We start from the raw sequence: 24,489 nt of genomic DNA on the forward strand, positions 1-24,489 counted from the left end.
AACTCCAAATCACAGCATTTGAAAAAAAAATTAAAAATTTAAGTATAAAACGAATAAAAGTATTAGAAACTTAAGAGATTGTATTTAAAATCTAGTGTTTGAAAAGGTTTTTATAAAACCAAGACAGAAAATATATTTTTTGAAACTTGATACTACAAAATCAAAAAGGAAAGAGGTGAGAAAGTATGTGTGTAGAGAGGGTTCCTCAAGGTCAGCACCGTTTGATACAGAATTAAGGTGAGATCGCCCCTTGGTGATTTACACACATACTGCACCAGGCGGACTTGTCACACAAAGTCAACTTTATTTGCAGCAAATAAGGAGATTGTGAGGAATAACTTCCAAAGCTGTGACACTTCGAGCAGAGGTAAGCAGGGTTTTTTTTTTTATTTAGGGTTTAGGATGAATATTCAGAAAGGAGAACTTTGTCATCCATGTAAAGGCGGGCATAAGATTTCGCAGGTGTACTTAGAAAACAAGCCTATACTTGCATCCTACATTATGTTAATGAGGCTTACACTCCTCCTAGGGTGGAGACTTTAACATTATCATGTAACAAACTTAACTATGGGACAAGGGGACAGGGCTCTGGACATGCTCAGAGAGTCCTATAAACTGGATGGGGTCTTGGGCTCCTTTAGGAATGCAGGGTCTTGTTTACTTTTTTTTTTTAATTTTTAGGTGAATTTTATTTATTTATTTTTTCCCTTGGTAATTTTATTTTTTTTAATTTTTTTATTATGTTCAATTAGCCAACACATAATACATCATTAGTTTTTGATGTAGTGTTCAATGATTCATTAGTTGCAGGGTCTTGTTTACTTTTGAAAGAGCACTGAGGAATTTTACCACTGATGTATTGTCTCTGATATAGTTAGACTAGTTCCTGGACTGGTAGGGACTTAGTTTTTGCATCACCCTTTTATTCCCTCAAAATCCTTAACTAATGAGATTTTTGCATTTCTTTGTAATTCTGAGACTACATAGGAAGTTCTACAAGGAGTGTGCTTGGGCCAGTAGAGTGAGGAAGACAGACCACATAGAGACCACAGAAAATAGCTGGGGGCCTAAAATGACTTCCCTTGTGTAAGAAAAGCTGTGTCTTTCTTTTTCTGGGGACCCCTAGAAAAAGGGGTTTTTCTGCTTACATATCAACATTACAGACTAGGTATATCTTTGTTATGGGATCCTATGGGACCCTATCTTTTGCAGGATTTTCAGAAGGATCCCTGGCCTCTACCCACTAAATGCCAGTAGTATTTTCTACTCCTGTGAGTCCTAACAATTAAAAATGTCTCTAATCACTGCCAAATGTGTTACTGTGGTAAATTCATGTCACAGGATATTATCTAATCCCCCAAAGGTAAAGGCTGAAGTACTTAAGCATGTAACGTCCCCTCTTGTAATGCTGCCCTACCCTGTGCCAGAAAGGACCAGCCTCCAATCAATCTTCAAGGTGACTGAATGTCCCTACATGAGGGAGCCAGAAGAGACCAGCAGAAGAACGATCCAACCAAGCCACAGAATCCCGAGAAATGGTTAAATTGTTATATTAACTTCCTAGTTATGGAGTTCTTTGTTTGCAGCAATAGATAACTGACACAGAATTTGGTACTGGAAGTAGAGGACAAAACTGTGAACACGTGACATTAGTATTTGCACTGGGAAATGGGCAAAGGCTGTAAAGGTAACAGAGACAGTGGTAGTTGAGGAAAACAATGTAGAGATGAAAGCAGGGTGACCTGTATTTTGTAGTAGCAAAGCAATTGGCAAATCCATTGTCCACAGTCACTTAAGATATAAAATGGTCCTAATGAACCTGAGGATTTAGGCTGATGGGTTTCCAAGCAGAATGTTGGAACTGTCCACTAGCTTCTTTTAGCTGTAAACAATAATGGAAGAAAGAGAAGAGCCTAAGGAGAAAACTGTTCAGTATGCACGCAGAATTTTGTGTACCACTGTACCTGAATTGTAAGCATGAGGCTAAGTGACTGAATTTAATTCTGGCCTCAAATCCTCCTGAGGTCAGGCTCACGGTTAGGAATTCTTAAAGGGTTCTTTTTTTCCCCCACTCCGTCAGAATAAATCCAAAATAGGCACTATTATCGGTGCACCTTTTGGTGCCACTTTTGGTGGCAAGTTTTGTTTTGTTCCAGTTTATCCATGAAGGTATCACCTTTAGGGATCCTGACTTTATGAAGGGCTTTTTCTGTCTCTCTCCCATCCAGTGTCCTTGTGCCTCTCTCTATAGACACCAAGCCCACAGAAGATGGATAGATGTTTCCAGGATAATTTGTTATAGTTATTTACTTTTCAGTTTAACAGTTTATCCTTGTATGGTAACTCTGAGATTTTTCACTCACCTTCTCATTCACTTATCTATGAATAGATATGGGGAAGGGTCAATTTTGAACATTATATAATCTGGGGTAGACTCATTCATTAAGGAAAAAAATACAAAAGAATAAATACAAATTTGCTAGGAGCTTAGAAGGTGACCTGAAACTTAAGCTTTACTAAGCTTCTTGGTAAATCTTCTCTAGTTTACATTTTTAAATATTTTATTCATAAATTTTAGGTTATATATGAAGAGGATTTCTCTACTCATCTGACATATCACATCACTAGAAATGGAAGTGCAGTTGCCACTCAAGATGTATCTTCCCCATTTGACTGTAGCTCCCTGAGCACAGCAGTGGGACTGTCCAGCTCACTGCTATGTCCTTGACACTGGGTGATCAGTTTGATGAATGAATGGTTGAACTAACAATAAATTGAACTTATTTTATTGATATGATATCTCTATACAAAGAAGAAAGAAAAAGAAAGAAAGAAAGAAAGAAAGAAAGAAAGAAAGAAAGAAAGAGAGAGAAAGAAAAAAGAAAGAAAGAAAGAAAGAAAGAAAGAAAGAAAGAAAGAAAGAAAGAAAAAGAAAGAAAGAAAAAGAAAGAAAGAGAAAGAAAGAAAGAAAGAAAGAAAGAAAGAAAGAAAGAAAGAAAGAAAGAAAGAAAGAAAAAGGGAAAGGGAAGGGAAGGACGGAAGGAAGGAAGGAAGGAAGGAAGGAAGGAAGGGAGGAAGGGGAAGGAAGTAAGGGAAAGGAAGAGAGAGAGAAGGAGGGACGGAGGAAAGAAGGGAGGGAGAGAGGAAAGAGAAAAGAAAAAAGAAGAGAAAAGAAAAGAAAAGGAAATTAAGGGAGGAAATATTTTAACTAGTAGAGGATTAAATAAGCAAAGGTAAAAATCAATTCATTCAACAACTCAAAGGTAGATTATGCCTGCTAGAGATTTGGCAGATTTGAGTCCAGAGGCAATTGCTCTGAAATCAGATTGTTCCAAAGAGGCCACCTTCAAGTTCTTGGAACTATAAATTAAGTCAATAATACACTCCTTATACTCCCTCAACATTTCCAATCCAAGTTCTTTCTTCCACACTGTAAGATTCAGAACGCTTGAGTCAGTAAAAATATGCAAAGTTCTTTTGTAGAGGAAAATAAGGGCTCTGTAGACGTGCCTCCTACCATATCCATGACAGAGTGAGTTGGCCCTTTGTTCAGGTAGTGACATTAATTCAGGTTTTAGAATCATAAAAGAATGACAACTTTGCCCCTTCACATCTGATAGCTAAAGTTGTCAAGGGCACTTGTTAAAGACTACATCACAATATGAATATGTGAGAATGACAGTCCATGAGATGGTAAGTATGCATTCATCTGGATTTGGTAAATTCTATCTTCATAATAAGTTACACATGGGTCACATGGACCTGAACCATAATAGCTGAACCGTAATAGCTCAGAGTCCCACAGAAAAGCCTTGACTGAGTTCTTTCTTGTTCCCTTTGATTTAATGCTCTGCCCTCAACCTTTATAAAAGGTCAAATAAAAACTCTTTATTTCAACAGTGGTTTTATTCCTTTGGTACAAACAAAAATGAAGATATTATCAAATGTAGAGGCTGCCCCTTATACATAGATCTCCATGATATATGGTCTCACCAAATATATTTCCAAGAAATAATTTGCCCCTGCAGAGAAATTTTTATGTCTTTTATATCAGACATGAATATTACTTAGCTCAGTATGTTTCTTTTTTTTGCCTTAGCTGCCAGGAAACTAAGCCAAATTGTGTGCCCAGCAGTAGTAATGAGGTCATCTGAGAAATCTGGTGACACAAACTCCTTATGCTTCTCTAAGCTTGTCTCTCTTCCTTTTTATTCTGTTATTGAATTTAAAATAATTTAAAATTCTGTATTTCACACCTAAATCATTTGGAAATAGGTGAGACTGAAATAAGAAAATAAATAACTATAATTAGATATTATCTTTCCGTAAATATAAATTACAGATGGAATGTAATCTATGATTTAAAATTTTCCTAATGTACTTCAGCTGTACATCTCAGATCTTTATATTAATATTGGTCATCTATCCGTTCTTTCAAAAATACTTAATGAGTGCCAACAATAAGCCTATTTTAAAAAGACTGTCCTAGATACTGTGGTAGGAAAATAAAATATAAAGATATTATTTAATCCCTTAAACTAAAAATCTACTTGGAGAAATTGCCATCTAAAATTTAAGTGACACCAAAGCATACAACTATCATGCATTCCAGGAAATTAGAGCATTAATTCAATTTCTCCATATGGTGTCATTATTGCCCAGTCTCCTTGGAAATGTATACCTGATGCTGTAATGTATCCTGTAATCAACAAATCATGGTTTTACTGGCTTTTGGCTTTATCTTTTCTGTATATTTTAGAACTTTCTAATGATAGAGCCATTTTGACTTAGAGCTCTAGCCTTATTAACCTGGCTGAATTAAAGCTTGTCTGGAAAAAAAAAAAAAAAAAGATGCTAGTTGTAAAAAGAAAAGCCACAGCAGAATAGACGAACCAAATGGATTGGCAAGTGGCCATTCAGAGTGAGGAAAGCATAATATGGGTCACTGACTCTCAGTAAGGGAGAATACAGATTGAATAGTGTTTACTCTACCATGCAGTGCTTTGATGAGGGTTAGAGCAAATCAGGTCAATATTAGGGAGCATATAACACAATATTCCTATGTATGATGACATATGATGATATTTTATTATAGTTTATTAGTTTGACTCCCTGTCTTCCACCACTGAAAACATAAGGATGGTTGAATTTTTTCCAGTCTCACTCATCATTTAGCAGTTATAATAAATGTTGTTCATGGAAGGAATTGCATGCTAAATGACTGATACACAGAGTAAATGATGCAGCAGTCTGGAAGAAAGGACCATCCTCCTATTCTGGAGTGTTGTCTTAGGGTTAATTTCCTCCATGTAGGCAAGGACTGAGAGCAAGTAGTGCCTTTAGGAGGTAATCACAAGAAGCACTAGTAAATGAGGAAAGGGAAGTCAATATGGGTCTGTTATCCAGCAGGTTCCCATAGCAGATTAACACTGCAAGCAGCTGGGGAACTCTGAGAGACACGAGATTATAACTCAGAATTACTCCTCCTGAGAGATGAGAAAGATGAAGGGTTTATCCTCCAAGTGCTGTCCAATATTGGCTAAGGGTGGGTGCTGGGAATATCAGCCACTGCCTCCTCCAGGATTTCATTCATGCCCAGTTTGGACTGAGAGCGAGGCCTCTGGCAGGGAGTTTGGATGTACTAGGATGCAGAGCTATGTACTGAAATAATGAGTGCAAGGAAGATATCGATGAGGATTCAACAGTGTCTACCAAAACTGTTAATGAAACAGAGGAGTTAAAAATTGCCATATAATTAACTATTTAATTTGAATCAAACTGAAAAATGAGTAGGATCCAAATAGACAAAAGAAGAGGAAAGCAAGAGACATAATACAAGTAAGGCATATTTAGGATACCAGAAAGAAAACCAAACCTAATGGTGTGGAGAATTGGTTAGAATGAGATTTAAAAGGGGCGGGGGGAGTGAGATTTAAAGATCTACTAGTTTCAAATTACAGGGGTCTTAAAGGTCACCAAGGACTTTGGACTTTTTCCTGTAAACAGTGGAAACTCTGGAAAATTTGAGTATAAGAATAATATGAACAAAATTTAACAAAGATTAATTTGTCAGCTATAGGTAGGAAGAAATGGGATATTGTAATATTGAAGTGTTGATCAAATGATGTTATAATTCAGGTGTGAGGAGCCTGGCTAGAATGGTGGAATTAAGGCAGGAGACAACAAAAATTCAATAGGACATAATGGAATCTATGAACAGAATGAAGGAGAGCCTAAGATTGCCAGAGTTTTAATCAGTAGGGCATGGTATTTGTGCTTTCTTAAATTAGTCCTAAATGTTAGGACTAATTGAAACCTAACTTTCACTTTGGATATTTTTTGTAAGAAATTTTATTAAACTTGTGCAAATTACCTGGTTCTCATATCACTTCAAAAAATTAAAGTGTGATTTTCACAAATCCAACAGGATAACCCTGGTCATTCACAATAACGACATAATGATAAAGAAAGTTGGTTATGAAATATTTTTATATGTTTATTTATTCTTCTGTACTTTTAGTCTACATATTCCTACTAAGGATTCTTAAGATATGTCTTATTTTTAGTCAAATTATCTTGGAATTCTTGAATGAGATTATGAAACTCCTTATATTTACCTTTTTTTAAATTGAGAGAACTTGGTCTCCACCTGCTACTACAGCAAGAAACACTAAATACCTACACTGTGGCAAGCTCTATGCTCAGCTGTACTGTCATAAATATGCATAAGAAGTGACCCCATGACAACCATTTAAAATAATGGTAGGATAGCAAGTGTTCTGGTTACCTAGTGCTAAATAAAAAAACCCACTCCCAAACTTATTGGCTCAAAACAACAACATTTGTTTGGCTCATGCATGAATCTGCAATTTGAGCAGGATTTGGCAAAGTCTGGCTCCACCTGATGCCAGCTAGGCCTCTCAAAGATTAGAAGCTAAAACATCTGAAGGCCCCCTCATTCGATGACCATGGTTAATGTTCAGTGCCACACCATCACATTTGAATTGGCCACAGTGGGAGTATTGAAATAAGCAAATTCGACCAATCAGGGTTAGCTATTGGTTGCTTGTTTGGTTGACTGAATGATAGATTGATTGGAAGGTTTGTTGTTAAACATTTAAGCACCCCACTGAATAACTGGCAACTAAATTATTTAGAAATAGCAACTAAAAATTCTTGGATGCAATGTTATCTAGAATTGAGCAAAACAAGTTGTTCTGGCTTTCCAAAATGTTCTTTAAAAACCACCTCTTAGGGGTGCCTGGGTGGCTCAGTCATTAAGCGTCTGCCTTCGGCTCAGGTCATGATCCCGGGGTCCTGGGATTGAGTCCTGCATCGGGCTCCCTACTCGCCAGGAGGCCTGCTTCTCCCTCTCCCACTCCCCCGCTTGTGTTCCTGCTCTATCTCTCTATCTCACTATGTCAAATGAATAAATAAAATCTTTTAAAAAAAACCACCTCTTATATGCAAGTCTATGGGTATATTTGTACATTTTATATGTTAATATGTACCTAAAAAAACGTACACATTTATACAAAGTACATATTGTCCTCTTTCCCCTTTTTCCTAGGTATGCCAAGAAGTGAAACTAATAGTTTTTGCTAAACTTACTTCATTTACCTCTAGTTAACTAGAAATTGTCATGGTTTTTGTTTCCAGTATTTTATAAATTTTCATTTTTTATTTCTGTCTTTATAGGTTTTTATTGAAAAGTGGGGAAAAATTACACTGGGGACTTCTAGTTAGATGCCATTTCAAATGTCGTATAACTAGCAAGTCTTTTGCATCTCTTTTAAATCTAAGGAAACTTTTGAAAAAACAAGTATATTAAATTTTAATTTAGGCTTATATTTGCATTAGTGAGTTTAGTGTATGTGCACAGAATTAGTTGGTGCCAATCCACTGTATCATAAAATGAATATTTTAGGACAAATAAAAGATTATGCTTTTAAACTCCTTCACATGGTGAAGGTAAGCGATTGAGTGACTCTACTATGCTGTATTATTACATTATGGACTATCAGCCAGCAGCTCAAACTATAACACTGAGGTATGGTACTATTTTGTCTGCATGCAGGGTACAGAGCTGACACATTCAGACCTCCCCTTGACTCTACTACCAAGTCCTGCTGGTAGTGACAGATAGCATGTCTTAAATGAGGCACTCTTCTATATGCTGTATGTATTAGCACATTTAATCTTCAAAATAACTCTATCAGGAAGGTGCTATTATTCTCAGTTTATAGATAAGAAAATTGAGACAAAGAAATGAAAATAGGTTTGCCCAAGGTCACACAAAGAGAAAATGGCAGAATTAAATGTAGACTGCAGGCAGTCTCTCTCCAGAGCCGCTTTCTCAACCCCTCTTTCCCTCTGCCTGAGCAAATGAGGTCTAACCCAGAGGATAGTATTTGATGAAACTCATTTTGGATGTCCTAATATGGCTGACTTCTCCATTTACAATGGGGGAAAATGTTGAAATTTGTGCATTCCATAAGACTATTATTGAGGGAGGGGCGCCTGGGTGGCTCAGTTGGTTAAGCGACTGCCTTCAGCTCAGGTCATGATCCTGGAGTCCTGGGATCGAGTCCCGCATCGGGCTCCCTGCTCAGCGGGGAGTCTGCTTCTCCCTCTGACCCTCCCCCCTCTCATGCTCGCTCTACCTCATTCTCTCAAATAAATAAATAAAATCTTTAAAAAAAAAAAAAAAGACTATTATTGAGGGAGAAGCAAACAACTAAAATTGGAATCCCTTCTTTCTTGTGTAAATAATTTTAAGCTTTTCTAGGTTTAAATAGTCCTAGAGTTTGTTTCTTTTTCATTGTTCCTCTTTGAATTTTCTAAAGGATAGTAACACATTTGACAAATTCAAGATTTTGTTATCTGAGAGCTAGGCACCACTGTAATTTCCTCTGGCTCACAGATTTTGAAATCTCCATATAAACATGCAGAAATCTTTTTCCATTCTCTGAGATCTACAGGGGTAAGAATGTTGAACCTGGCAGAGTGACAAAGGAGAAGATCCTTAAAGGCCACAGCAAGTAACTTTTAAATATAAAATCCATTTCCTTAACCACTTTTTCTCCTCTTTAAAGGTTAAGAAATTGCTTCTGTTGGATTACCTATTTAGTAGTTATAATATCCTAAGCATATATTGATTTTGTTTCTAAAATGATATATTATGGAATACTTCCCAGAGTTTGTAACATTTAATTTATACTATTTTATAAATCTAATTTTTTTTTAAAAAGCTGAAATGAAACTAGGATAAAGTCACACTTGTTACAAGATCACATACACCTAACACCTAGATCGGCAAGTCTAGTGTTACTCTTTACTTATTCACATCTTTGTTTTTCTTTACAATGTAACACTTCATGTTACTCAACAATCATTCACAGACAAATACCATGTGCCAAGTACCGAGCCTGGGACTGAGATGAAAGGATGAATAGAACCCAGGTCCTACTGCAAAGGCTTCATATTTTCATAGAAGATACAGATAAGTAAACATATATAACACCCAATTGTGGGTATTATAATCATACCCAAAATAATGACTCCCCAAAGACATCCATGCCCTAATCCCAGAAATTGTGAATATGTTAGGTCACGTGAAAAAGAGAAATCAAAGATGCAAATGGATGAAAGCTGCAAATAAACTGACCTTAAAATAGGGAGATGACCCTGGATTATCCAAGTAGGACCAGTGTAATCACAAGAGCCCTTAAAGGTGAAAAGGGGAAAGCAAAAGAGGAGAGTCACTCAGAAGTGACTACAGAAAAAAGTATGGAGAGATTCAAAGGTGGAGGAAAGAGGCCTCAATCCAAGGAATTTGGGCAGCCTCTAGAAGCTGCAAAGGTCCTGGAAACAGATTTTCCCCTAGAGCTAATGGAAAGGAACATAGTCTTGCTGACACCTTGATTTTAGCCCATAGAGATCAGTGTTGAACTTCTATCCTACAGAACTATAAAGTAATAAATTTGTGTTGTCTGAGTCACTAAATTTGTGATGATTTATTGTACCAGCAATAGGAAATTAATCTATCAATGAAAAGTACTGAAATAGAGAAAACTCCTATAATGCTAAATGAGCCAGATCAGAGATCTTAGCCTGGAATGAAAAAATAAATGCCCCCAAAAAAGAAATGTGACAAAGACCATAGTTTTCCTATGTTCCTCTCCCTGGTCTTCAAAATGTCTACATGGTCAAGGACACAGAAAGAAACACTTGACCTTTCATAAAGGTTCTTGTTGGATTGTTACACATTTAAGAACAAACAGTAAAGCCAAAGCCAGGTGACTTAAGAAATCATACTCTTCTCTCGAATCCCTTTTTTGAGAGATAGAGGTAAAGTATGTCAGGAAATAAGGTCCAATGGTATAAAGTGGTTTCAGTAGTAAAAGAACAGAAAAGGTGTTTTTCTGGGCGCCTGGGTGACTCAGTCGTTAAGCATCTGCCTTCAGCTCAGGTCATGGTCCCGGGGTCCTGGGATTGAGCCCCGCATCGGGCTCCCTGCTCCGCGGGAAGCCTGCTTCTCCCTCTCCCACTCCCCCTGCTTGTGTTCCCTCTCTCGCTGTGTCTCTGTCAAATAAATAAATAAAATGTTTTTTTAAAAAAAGTGTTTTTCTTTCCATTCAGTTAAATAGTTTAATATTTTCATGTTCTATATAGTATAGATATCTGACTTTGTATAATTTTTGAGAATACATTCTTTGAGCCTTGGAAATACACTAAATTTCACAGAGATGCCAATTCAAAGCACATAGGCAGAAGTATACATAGCACAAATCTAATCAAAGTCTCCAAAAAATTAGAGCTAGGAGAGGTGGCATTGTGACAGCTAGCCTATAGCTACACGTGCACTCGGTGAGTTAAAGATGATGTGTGAATATTACTGAGAGAGTGAAATGCAGTCATGTCTACTGTTAGTGCACACCGCAGTGATACAGTAACATTTTTGGTACTTGAAAAAGTTGCATCTATGGGAGATCAGGTATAGTAAAGTTTTTTATAAATAGATGATAATGGTAAAGCGGAGGGAGCGCTCTCTCTCTCTTTCTCTCTCTCAAAGCACTTAAATAAAAGACACTATTTGAAAGAAAGAAAGGAGTAATTCCTATGGCATAGCCCTCTCAGCTACTCAAAGAAAACACTCCAGAATGAGCTATAAACGAGAGCTCTAAAATGGCTTCCAGATGTTAGTCTATAAAATTCAAACAGGCTATGATCCAGGTATCTACTACAGGAAAACTAGGAAAGGCTTAGTGTGAATAAAAAGAAAAGAGGAAGCTAAGAGACTGCTAGAGAATTAACGGTGACAGCTACATTTTTATAAGCACCTATGGTCACCTCTCACGAAGAGCCTTTTAGGGGACCCTGTGACAAGATCTAAAGATTTCCCCACTAATTGCCAGTGGGATTCCCATCTCTTCCACTAGATGAATACGCTTTTGAAGACAGTGACCTCAGGTACTCTTCAACGGATCTTCACCATCAAGCATTTAATACCTGGCACATAATAGACACTTAGTCAATGTTTGTTGAATAAATCAAATAATTATTTTTGAAATTTTGAAAAAATATTTGAAGACATAGTAAATTCCTCTCCTTAAAGTATTAGGTGAAAAAAATCAGGGTTCAGACACCCTATGATCCTAAATGGGTTAGCACACATACATGGCAAAAGAAATTAGAAGGAAAAGCTCAAGATAAATACTACATATATATATTTGACTGCAAATATTTCTGAGTGGTGGACTAATAAATGCTTTGTACTGTTTCTTTTATACTTTCTTTCTTTTCCAAAATCTTGAAAATAAGCATGCATTACTTTTATAACCAGAATTTTTAAAGCCATGTGGCTTTACCTCAAAAGAAATATATGCCTTAGCCTTAGAACTTCATATTATTACTTTGGATTTTCCACTCTACATGATTTCGAGCACATTTTCTGTGTATGAACTGGAAACCACTAGATTTTATAGGATGAGATAAACAATCTCTTTCTTATACTATTTTCCTTTTTCCTATCCAGTTCTGAACCGATACCAAAACACAGATTCCTCCAGACTCAAGTCATTCTTTATAATGGTTCTATCATCAAGCAAGAAACCTCCCCTGCGGTTTGAAGTAATTTAAAGAGCAATAGTCCAGAGTGGGCATTCATTCAGCCATTCACTCACGCAGTCAAGCATGGATTTATGGGCATAAAATAATACACTTTCAGTCCTCAGTGTGATGATTCTATGGTTGAGAGACGATTCTATTCCATCACTAGTGTAGGTTCCCATGTATCCCTGGTCCTGGATCTCAACATTTCTGTTCTAAATAATTCACTTTGTTTCCTAACTGATCTCCCTGTATCCTGACTCTCATTCTAATCTATCCTTCATTATGCTTCTTGAAGCTTTTTTTAACAACACAAATCCATTACATGAAATGTTATAGGGAAATTATGACTTTGGGCATCAGTGAAACCTGGTTTGGAGTCTGATTCTTCTACTTACTGTATTGGTCATGAGTATGATCTTTGGAGTTACACAACCTCTATTTTTCAATTCCTATCTCTGATTCTTGCTAGCTCTTGCCTTTGGGAAAGTTATTCAGTCATGCTAAAGCTCATTTCCCTTCTCTGTAAAGTGGGGTTAATCCACCTACCTCATAGCATTAAGTGACATAATTCATGAAAAATTCATGGCTTAATGCCTGTATTTCCCATTGCTGCTATAGCAAACTTCCACAAATTTGGTAGCTTAAGACAACAGAATTTATTCTCTCATCAATCTAGAGGCCAGGAATTCAAAAACTAGTTTCAAGGGGCCAAAATTTAGGTGTTGGCAGGACTATGTTCCCTCTGGGGGATCTAGGGGAGGATGTGTTCCTTTCCTTTTCCAGATTCCAGTGGCCACTGCATTCCTTGCCTTGTGGCTGCCTCATTCCAATCTCTACCTCTTTGGTCACAATACCTTCTCCTCTTCTATCTGAAATATCCCTCTGCTCATCTGTTTTTTTTTTTTTTTTAAAGATTTTATTTATTTACTTGACAAAGAGACAGCGAGAGAGGGGACACAAGTGGGGGAGTGGGAGAGGGAGAAGCAGGCTTCCCGCTGAGCCAGGAGCCCGATGCGGGGCTCGATCCCAGGACCCTGGGATCTTGACCTGAGCTGAAGGCAGACGCTTAACGACTGAGCCACCCAGGCGCCCCTCTGCCCATCTGTTATAAGGACACTTGTGATTGATTGCATTTACCCCTCACCCAGTATAATGCAAGATAATCTCCCCATATCAAGATATTTCATTTAATTCTATCTACAAAGTTTTTGCCATATAAGGTAACATTCATAGGTTCCAGGGATTAGGACATGTACATCTTAAGGAGCCATTATTCAGCCAGCTACAGGACCCTAGCTCATAACTAGTCTCAATAAATGTTAATTATTATCTACATTATGGGATTTTGGATTACCTTCTTAGTTTTCATGAGTTTCCTTATTAGTAGCATGAGAATAACTATGTAATGGCACCTACCCCAATAATGGTATAAAAGATCATAATAATTGCTTAGTAGATGTATTATCTTTTTCCCTTCCCTACAGTTTTAGTGTGTGTTGTGAGGAGGCAGAGCAAGAGTAGAGTCTAAATTGGGACAACCAGTTTGAAAAACTGTTTGGCAGTATTTATGAACACCAACCATTCCACTACATACCCAAGAGAAATGTATACATATATTCACCAAAAGACAGGTACTAGAATGCTCAAAGCAATACTTCAAAACAGCCCCAAACTGAAAACAAGCTAAATGTCCACCAGTAGAGTTGATAAAGTGAGGTATATTCATACAATAGAATACAGAGATGGAAAGAAATAATCTACAACCATGTATAGCAATATGAATGAGTCTTTAAAACATTAACACACATGAAATCCCAGTGATTCCATATCTAAACACATAATCAGGGGCGCCTGGGTGGCTCAGTCGGTTAAGGGTCTGACTCTCGATTTCAGCTCAGGTCATGATCTCAGTGTCATGAGATTGAGCTCCAGGTTGGGCTCCTGGGTGTGGAGCCTACTTAAGATTCTCTCTCTCCCTCTCACTCTGCCCCCCACCACCACTTGTGCACATGCTCTCTCTCTCTAAAAATAAATGAATAAATAAATAATACGCATAATCAAGTCAAAGTAATCAATGCTATTAGAAGTCATGATAATGGTTACTTTTGGAGTACTGACTGGAAGGAGGCAAGCAAAGGCTCACTAAGGTGCTTGAATGTCTTTTGATCTGGACCGTTGTATTGAGTTTGCAAAAATTAATCAAGCCATGCACTTATCATATATGCTCTTTACTGTAGTATATTATACTTTAATTAGAAGATAAAATTTAAAAAAATATATTTAGGAGCTCTCTGACCCCCAAATTTTAAGTCTTATTTGTTTAGGTTGGCACACAAGACCATTCTCAATCTCACACACCCCCATTCTGTTTTCCCAGCCTCACTGCTTGCCATTTCCCCCCACCCTATTACAGACTTCTAGGTACCAGTCCCTAAAACAAGTCACATCCTTCCATGCCCCCATGCACTTGTACTTTTTGCTCCCTCTTCTTAGATGCCATTTTCCTTTCTCTTGCTGAATATTACACATTTTTAGGTACCAGCTTAAATTCTACCTTGTCTTTTTGAAACCTTGTCTGACTCTATGCATACCATACATAAGTTTACCACGTAACACTTATCTCATGATATTTAAATTATTTATGAGTTTACACATCCACTTAGGAAGCTGTCATTAACACTCCAAGGTGACTTAGGCAATCAATCCTCTTCTGTCTCTCAAAGTCCCCTTGTGGATTCTTCTATTATAACACGTACTATACTATAGCCGTTTCTTTATGCATCTGTATGCCCTTATAGGATATAGGTTTCTTGAGAGCAGAGACCTCCTTATCTTCATGTCACCTAACAGTAGGTGTTCAATACATTTTTATTAGACTAAACTACCTCTTCCACTATATTGTGAGCTATTGAGTGAAGGAATTGGATTATTCATTATTGAACTGTTACTTCTCCCAGCACTCAATACTTGTATGTTGAATAATTAAGTCTACGCTATTTCACATTTTGGATTACAATATTTCTGAATCAATCCTGTTGAGTGGTCATCGCATGACCTTAGTATGGTACCTTGCTTTGCAGAGCTTCGTCTGGAAATTGACGCGAGGGTGATGAGAAATGTCTTCACAGATTGTGTCACTTAGGAACTTTAAAATACGACCATGTGTTTTGGGAAACCTAAAATGGAAAAATAACTCAAATCAATACAATTAACCCAGTAAGTATTTAAGAAACTTAAAGTATTCTGCTAGACATAGTGGGGCATACCAGAAAATACTTTCTCTGCTCTCAAGGAATTCACTATCTAATGAGACAGCTAAGAGAATCAGCCTGCACAGCTTGGACCATTAGCATCTAAAACACGGCATCCTGTGGTATAAAAGAAGATGGCTACAGGATGGAGCCGTTCTTATGAGGTAGATAATTTGAGCTCATTCTTGAAAGATACATAGATTATATATATATAAAGATACAAGATATATATGATATATTTTATGAATATATATATATATTATATATATATATTATATATATATTATATATATATATACAAGATATATATGATATATTTTATGAATATATATATATATTCATATATATATAATATATATATATATTCAAGGTCCTGTATTTCAAGAGAACAGATTATTTTCAGTATATTTTGGGAAGCTAACCAGAAAAAGTTATTGGTCACTGGGGTAGAAGGGGAAGAAAGAAAGAGGAGAGGGTAAGAAAAGTTCAGCTGAGTTCAAATTGTTAAGGGTTTTAAATGACACACTGAGGTTTTTGGACTCTCTTCTGTATGAAATTATAATTATTAAATTTTTATTATTTTAAGTAGGGATACCATTTGACAATTGTGTGTTAAGAGACTGAAGAAGATCGACATTGGGAGCAGGGAGATACCTGAGGAGTTTATTGCGATAATGCAAACAAGAAATAAAGAAAGTCTAAACTACAACAAAGACTACAGTAGCAGGAAAAAATTTCAAGTCCATTGCAAAATTAGAATGAGTAGCAATAGACAGTGAATTGATATGAATGGTAGTAATCTGTGAGGAAGGAAATATAAAAATGAAAATTGAAGATAACTCCTATATTTTTCTGACATCGCTATATTATCAAAATTTTCTTATGAAATAGTTTTCAAATTCACTAAGGAAGTAAAGACAATGGTTGCTGAACATGCAATCATTTCTAGCCAACAAGAATCTACAAGTTGAGCAAAATTACAGAACAACAGTGTATCTTTTAGTTCAGGCTTAGAATATCAAACCACTGCACCAGAAATCAAGGTCCTTGATCCATTTAGACCAAATGGCACAAGTTATGCCCTCCCATACCACTATACCATGAAGTTACTGTCAAATCATAATCAAGCACAAGATGCAAAGAAATCCTACCTGAAGAGGCTTCAAACATTAGCAATGCTTTAAACAATTTACGCAAGTGAAAAGCCAGCTATAATGTTTCTTCTCTTAGTGATTAGGCCTATAAAAGTCAGCATAACCCATGACATTGTTGAACACCAAAATGAAAAATATTTTTCAAATCCCAGATTAAATATATGTAATATTTGACACTCAGAGCTCCATGCAGACATCATAACAAATCCCAAAGAACTACGAAAATAATGCACGAAAGATGTGAGGATATGAAGCCTTTGAAAATGAGGCAATTCACACCAAAGGGACAAGGAGGACTTCAGGGATGCTTTGCAGGGATTGTGGAGTTCTTGGCAGCAACAAAGAAATTCAACTGAGTTTTTCCAAACTGACTTCAGGTAGGGGCAACAATCTGTTTTAATTATAATCCTCATAAACCAAATCACCTTATTCGGGGAGTAAAAGCAGAAACAGGATCATGATGATACTAGTCACAAAGAAACAGTGCTTCCCTGCATGCAGCCAAACCTATCCTTCCAGAATGTTAACTCCCCACCATCACTACCACCACTACCACTACCACCAGCATTAGCATACCCCCCAAATAGATCTTGGAATCCCTACAGGATAGCTCTTGTATGCTCCATGGACTAGTCCTCTTAGCACTAAGGCATCTTCTATTTTTCTCCCTTTCTGCTCTGACACACTGTGGTGACATCTCCTGTCACTGTCAAAACTGCAGGAACCCCCATTGCTGATGCCTCTCTAGAGTGGCTATCAATGACTACATCTAGAGAACTCATAACTCCTAATCTTTCTCACCCAAACCATTGCTAATCACTGAGGAAGACACTAGATCATCTTCTACAGTTTCATAATCTCCAAGCACAACATCCTTGACCTAGAGCCACCTTTACAACAGCCTGTTTTTCGAGACTGAATCAAAGTACAAGCTAAGTGACAGATTCTCTTCTTAACTTAGAATCACACCTCTCCTCCATTCTTACCCTTTAATACATATAATAATACTCAATCATTTTTGCACTTTTACTATGGACCAGGCACTATGCTGAGAGACAGTAAATAAATTCTCTTTTTTAGACCTCACAGCAATTCTATAAACTAAATATTATTATCCCCATCTTATAGATGGGAAAACAGGTTTTAGGGGCGCCTGGGTGGCTCAGTCGTTAAGCGTCTGCCTTCGGCGCAGGTCATGATCCCAGGGTCCTGGAATCGAGCCCCACATCGGGCTCCCTGCTCTGCGGGAAGCCTGCTTCTCCCTCTCCCACTCCCTCTGCTTGCGTTCCCTCTCTTGCTGTGTCTCTCTCTGTCAAATAAATAAATAAAATCTTTAAAAAGGAAAACAGGTTTTAGAAGTAATGTAACTTACCCAAGTTAATACAAATATTGACTAGTGGCTTAAATCCGAATAGTCTCATGCTGGACTATACAAACTGCCTCTCATTCCTTAGGATGAACTGATCTGATCACTTTCTTCTACAGTGTGATGACCCTGTGGGCAAAGGCCAGATCAGCCTAGTACAGGTCCTATTGGACTCTATTAGGATATACATAAAAAATTATGCCTTTGCTGATCAATTGCATGGTCTCTGGAAAGGCTTTCGTAGAAGTGTCCTATCCCCCTAAGTATGACAAAAAGAGGAGGTTGCCCCTCTTTCCTGCATGGGAAGATATTGGTTTGTCTTTGCCTAAAAAGAAATTAATGCATCCCCGCATGTTCCTGAGATAGGAGGCAAATTTCTGTGATCTCTCCTTTGACCCTTTTACTTTCCAGTAGACTGATAGCATGTCTGATCATAGTGCTTCTGGAAGTCCAGCAACTCTTTGCCAGAAGGGTGTGTCCTTAATCATAAGGGCTAGTCTCTGGGTGCAGGACAGAAAGTGAAGTGTCGGTGAGCCTGGGATATGTGAGGCTTCTGACTTCTGGAGAAAACTCTCTGCCAGAGAGTTGAACTATTGAATATGCAACAAGAGGGGATGTCAAATTGCTCAAAATAGGTGTTTCTCTGTGACCAAGCTGAGTTGTTACGTGGGTTTCAAAAAGACCAAAATAAATGTAAGAAAGAAACACAAAAGTAGAAACAATATAAAAAAACAGATTATTTATCAAACAAAACCTAATATTCTCAGAGACATAACTGAAAATAGTACATCCTTAAAAAAAGAACAGGAGGGTATGAGAAAGTCAGGAAAAAAATATTCAATGAATAAATATAAACATCTATGTGTGTATATGTGTGTGTCTGAGATTTTAAAACGTCAAAATAATGGCTTGAAAATAATGCTAACAATATTTCCCCAAAAGCAAAGTGAAAGAAAGTAGAAGAAAAGATTAGAAAATCAAAGGATCATAATAGTTCAACACCTGATAAAAGAAGCACCAGCATGGAGAATAGAAAAAAAAAAAAAAAATAACCTTAAGAGCAGGAAACAACCAAAATACTAACTTATAAATGTGTCCAGATCTGAAGGACTTAAATCTCCTAATTTTTTTTTTTTAAGATTTTATTTATTTGAGAGAGAGAGAATGAGAGACAGAGAGCATGAGAGGGAGGAGGGTCAGAAGGAGAAGCAGACTCCCTGCTGAGCAGGGAGCCCGATGCGGGACTCGATCCCGGGACTCCAGGATCATGACCTGAGCCGAAGGCAGTCGCTTAACCAACTGAGCCACCCAGGCGCCCTTAAATCTCCTAATTAAACAGACTCACAAGGGGCACCTGTGTGGCTCAGTCGGTTAAGCGTCTGCCTTCCCCTCAGGTCATGCTCCCAGGGTCCTGGGATCGAGCCCTGCATAGGGCTCCCTGCTCAGTGGGGAGTCCGCTTCTCCCTCTACCTCTCCCCCTGCTTGCACTCTCTCTCTCTCTCTCAAATAAATAAATAAAATCTTTAAAAAAAATAAACAGACTCACAGAATGTGCTTCAGAGAGAGAGAGAAGAATAATCTATGCCAAAATGTTCATAACATTTCATAATGATAAAAAATTACTCTAAAAATTCTTTAAACATTAAAAGAGGTGACTCAAGAAAGCATAAAAATAGGTTTTTTGTTGGACTTTAATGACACTGGAAAGATACTGTGCTAAGGTTCTCCAAATTCTGAGGGAAAACAATTTTTAATCTAGAAATTCAGATGTATCTGAATATCAGGTATAAAAGTCTAAAATAAATTTCTCTATCATTTTTTTTTGGAACTTACTAGAGGATGTGCTTTCCAGGAAAGAGAGAAACTAACAAAGGGAAAAAAAAGGGGGGGGAATTCCCATGATGAGGGCAAAGGGATCCCAAAATGTCAGCTGTGCATTTGGCTTCGAGATCAACCAGTCCAGGTGGGCGCGGGAGGGTGGAGGGCTCTGAGATGGCGGCCACCATGCGAACAGCAGTAGGATAGTGACTTAAGATGATGACATTGTGGAAAATACTACTGATGTGTTTATAATGGCTCCAGTGAAGCATAGGGACGAAACTAAAGATAGGCACCAGGCAAATAAGAAAACTATGAATTCTAAGAAAATCAGAAAGTACCACAAGAAAGGATACAAAACCACTTCTTGACTCTGCACTGAAATCCTTACTTAAACCTTAAATGTAAACAGTAACGAATGATGTAACCAAAACTATGATATAACCATATTAAGAGGAAAGAAGGAGGGAAATAAATATATGGGGAAGAGTGACACAACAGAGCCAATCTTCAACTATGGAACTGGAAGTTGTTGATAAATATGCACTTTTGATTAAGAGCAGTATAAGAATATTTGAAGGAACCAAAAAGATAAATACCTAGGAAAATTAAAACAGGTAATAAGAGTTGTAAGTGGCTGTTCCTGCAAAGCACAGTTGGAGGGAAGCAAGAGCTGATGCAGGAGATCATTTTTCCCTAGAAATCTCTGAAAACTGCTTAATTCAACTATAAGCCCACTTTATTTTGGAAAAAAAAAGTTTTTAAATTGATAGACTGCTATGAAGTCTAATTTCACTGTAACAGGCAAGTCTAGTTGTTTTTATTCATTTACAAAAAAAATAAAAGTTTATAAGACATTTACATATGGTGCTTTAATTTTTTTTTTTTACTTCTAAGATTATTTTTGCCCCTCCAGAAACTTAAAATTGTAAATAAGAGGTACCAAGACTGACAATACTTTAAAATGAGTTTACAGGAATGGGAAAGCATCACTGGAAGATGGCTAACTGGGGACAGGGACGGCAGGAGGTAGAATGAGTACAGCAACCACATAACATTCTAGTGTAGTATTAAATTAAGTAAACAAGGAGGCCATTAGACTGAGGTGGCTTTAACGCCTTAGTAGCCTTGTGAGCAAAGCAAAACCTAAGCCTGTAATCCCTCAATGTTAAGAAATTGAAACCAAAGGACAACAAATCACAACAGCCAACTAGGTTTCCACAATATAACTGCTTAAACTATAGCCAATCAAATAATTTCCTGGCGTTGCTCCTGCCTCTTCTCTATGAAAGGACTTCCCCCAGCTCCTCACCATGGAGAGCTCCTGACCATTTCTGGTTTGGCACTGTCCAATTGGAATCAATTTTCGCTCAAATAAACTTATAATTTTAATATGCCTCAGTTTATCTTTTGACAGTAGGCACTACCATAATGGATTTCTCTCACTCGTAATACCATTATCGTCATCGAGTATTTACCATATATCAGCACCATGTGGAAACACTTTACATACATAATTCCCCCAGCAGCCCTAGATAGATAACAATACAACTTCTCTCTCACACTAGGGATACTCTATCACATTAACTCCTTTTATTTTCTTCTTAGCAATTATAACTCTGAGTTATAATATTAATATTATAATATTAACTATAACATATAGTTTATAATACTAACTAAAGACATTAACTATCTTTGTTTCAGCTGCTTTTTACCTGTTTGTCTGTCTATAGTGTAAGCTTCGTGAGAGTAGAGACTTAATCTATGTTATTTAATACCTGGAACATCGTAGGTACTCAGTAAACGTTGCATGAAAAATGAATGAGGTTGACAAACTCACTCTGGGGAGAGTTTAAATAATTACCTAAGTGGAGTATTTAAAACAGAAATATGTTCAGGGGCTCCCGGGTGGCTCAGTCGGTTAAGCGTCCTACTCTTGATTCCAGCATCCAGGGTCAAGAGATAGAGCCCCACGTCGGGTTCCGGGCTAAGCGTGGAGCCTGCTTAAGGTTCTCTCTCTCCCTCTCTCTCTGCCCCTCCCCCCACCACTTGTGTTCTCTCTCTCGCTGAGAAAACAAAACAAAACAGAAAGATGCTTAAGAAAATGAACAATAACTGTTATTAAATCATATAAAATATGGTTCTGTGTGTATATGTGTGAATACATACATGTATATGAAAGATGAAATTTTGGAAATATATAACATAAAATATTAACATTATATATCTCACAATGGAGAGTTGACAAATTTTTCTCTTTCTTTGCTTATTCTAATTTTTCTATATTAAACATCACTTGTATAATAAACATAACAAAACACTGTAAAATGTTTTAAAAGATCACATGCTTATAAGATGCTTAGTCTGCTTGCGGACAAACTGACACCATGCCCTCTTTATCACAGCACCATTACTCAAGAAGCTAAAATAGGGGCGCCTGGGTGGCTCAGTTGGTTAAGCGACTGCCTTCGGCTCAGGTCATGATCCTGGAGTCCCAGAATTGAGTCCCGCATCGGGCTCCCTGCTCGGCAGGGAGTCTGCTTCTCCCTCTGACCCTCCCCCTCTCATGCTCTCTCTCTCTCTCTCATTCTCTCTCTCAAATAAATAAATAAAATCTTTAAAAAAAAAAAAGAAGCTAAAATAACAGATAGTCAACCAAATCAAAGGACAAAGCTCTTTTTAATGATTCTTCTTAAGACGTGCTCAGGTCCCCACTGCTGAATTTAACTCTTTCATGTGATCAAAATCACCTACTGAAGTTTAAAGCCATATGTATTGTTTGGGCTACCAGGTCACAATAGCTTTAGACAATATTTCTCCCTAACAGACCTGGAAATACCCAAAGGTATCTCCTGTTCATATTCCATTTTCTCTTTTGAGTCTAAATCCATTTGTACTGTTTTCTTTTTTGCTTTCATTTTTAGGGTTTTTTTTTTTTACTAATTTGGTTTCTTTTTTTTGCTCTTCCTTATTCTTTCCACATCTTTTCTCAAATATGAAACTGCCATCTCTTAAGACCTAAATGAACTGCTTAGTGTGGTCATGAAAATTCCCTTATATCCTTCCTGTATGAATCAATCTGTTTCTCCACAGCTATTTTTGATGGCCCAGATTCAGCTCACCATGGGCTAATAGAGAGATTGTTTACCTAATGGACTGAAACATAATAAAAAATTTTTCTCCTCACCTCATCTGATCTGCAAGTAAGCTTTCATTTCCAGCTTTCACTTACTTGTATTGCTTTTTTTTATTTTCTTTTTTTGTCTCGCTTGTAATAATACAAATCTGGTTATGACTAGCTGGTATGTCAAATCCTGTTAAAATAAACTATGCTTCTCATAACATATGTTTTTAGATAAACTAATAGGAAACACTTGCCTCATGTTACATATCATTTGTTAATTAATAAAATTAAGTGTTTGGAATATATATATTTATATCTATACACATAACATATATAGATATTTATATAGATATATAAAACCCAGGTAGGAGAAACATTAGTGTTAACTATGTTCAATTAAGAGCCAAGTGTCATATAAAAATGTAACAGATGTATTTTCACAATGCACTGAAGCTTCTTTTGTGGTAGATATATACAACATCATATAAAAATGTAAGATTCCTGAAAACGCTGAGTGAGATGGCATAAAATGAGGAGCAGCCTCTATTGTTACCCGTGAAGAGCAGCTGTGTGATGAACTCCCCAACTGCCTTTTGGGAAGAGAGCCAACTCTGGGACCAGACACACCAGGTGCTAATCTAACAGATGCAGCATGACTTCCCCCTCCTCACTGCACCAAAACACAGACTGCCTCACCTAAAACCAAATCAAAGCAGCCTGTGTGAGGAGAATAGTATTAAACAAGCAAAACAGAAACAGTCATCAGCTTCCTTTTAGGAAGTCAGTCTTCCAGGAGCTTACCAAGTAAAGAGAAATCGCAAACTGAACACTTCCCTCTTTTTGATTTCATTAAAATCAATGCCTCTTCCATTATACGATTAGTAACTCATCTCAATTATATATATTAAGCAGACTATGTGCATGATGCTACAGATCGAGGAGGTTGCTTTCCTATGTTAAATATTACTTGGGAGGAAATTAAGTGGGCTGAGCAGAGAGGACTACAAAAACACATGTGCCGTGAAGTAAATCTAAGATAGACTGCTGCAAGCCCCAAGTAGAAAACTAAGTCCAAATGACTATTTCATTCTCAGGAGCCAGAATGCCAGAGTTATTATTTTTTCCCTGCTCAGACATTGATTCTCAGAATGGTCTACAGCATGTAATAACCTTTCTACTTTAGTATCCTTATGCAGAAAACGGGGATTATATATTTTATTACTTTGGGTTCATCGCTAAAGTGATGAGAGGATTAATTAATTTTTTCATACACATCCAGTAGATTTTGTAAAATTCCTTTTGGAATCTGCCAAGAACCAGCCTTCTCATCTTTGATAATCAGTTGTTGTTTTACAAATGGCTGTAAAATATTTTTTAATCTCTTTTATTTTTTGGCAAACAAAACTTCTAGAGGAAGATCTTGAATGCAACTTGATGAAATCACTGCTAATTTCTGCAAACAACAAATTTACTTAAATGCCTATTTTTATTTTCATTGCACTATCATGTAAATTTTAGCAACTACAAATCAAACATTTCAGAAATTAGGTCGGATGGATTCAGTACATTAATGGGTTCAATACATTGTTTAGCTTATTTCTTACAGAAAGCTAATCTTTTTCCTGGTATCTCACATAGTCATAGAGCTAAACCTAAAATGAA

At 37.1% G+C, this 24,489-nt stretch overlaps 1 long non-coding RNA gene across 1 annotated transcript in view; it reads right to left on the reverse strand.

Moving 5' to 3' along the window:
- The window catches only part of LOC144382152 (uncharacterized), a 212,962-nt gene that overhangs the window by 112,850 nt on the left and 75,623 nt on the right, over positions 1-24,489 (reverse strand). Inside the window, exon 3 of the long non-coding RNA XR_013448587.1 lies at positions 15,183-15,290. This is a non-coding gene — a long non-coding RNA (uncharacterized LOC144382152). The remainder of the gene's footprint in view (positions 1-15,182; positions 15,291-24,489) is intronic.

Source organism: Halichoerus grypus, chromosome 6 (genome assembly GCF_964656455.1).
Source record: "Halichoerus grypus chromosome 6, mHalGry1.hap1.1, whole genome shotgun sequence".
NCBI classification, from domain to species: domain Eukaryota; kingdom Metazoa; phylum Chordata; class Mammalia; order Carnivora; family Phocidae; genus Halichoerus; species Halichoerus grypus.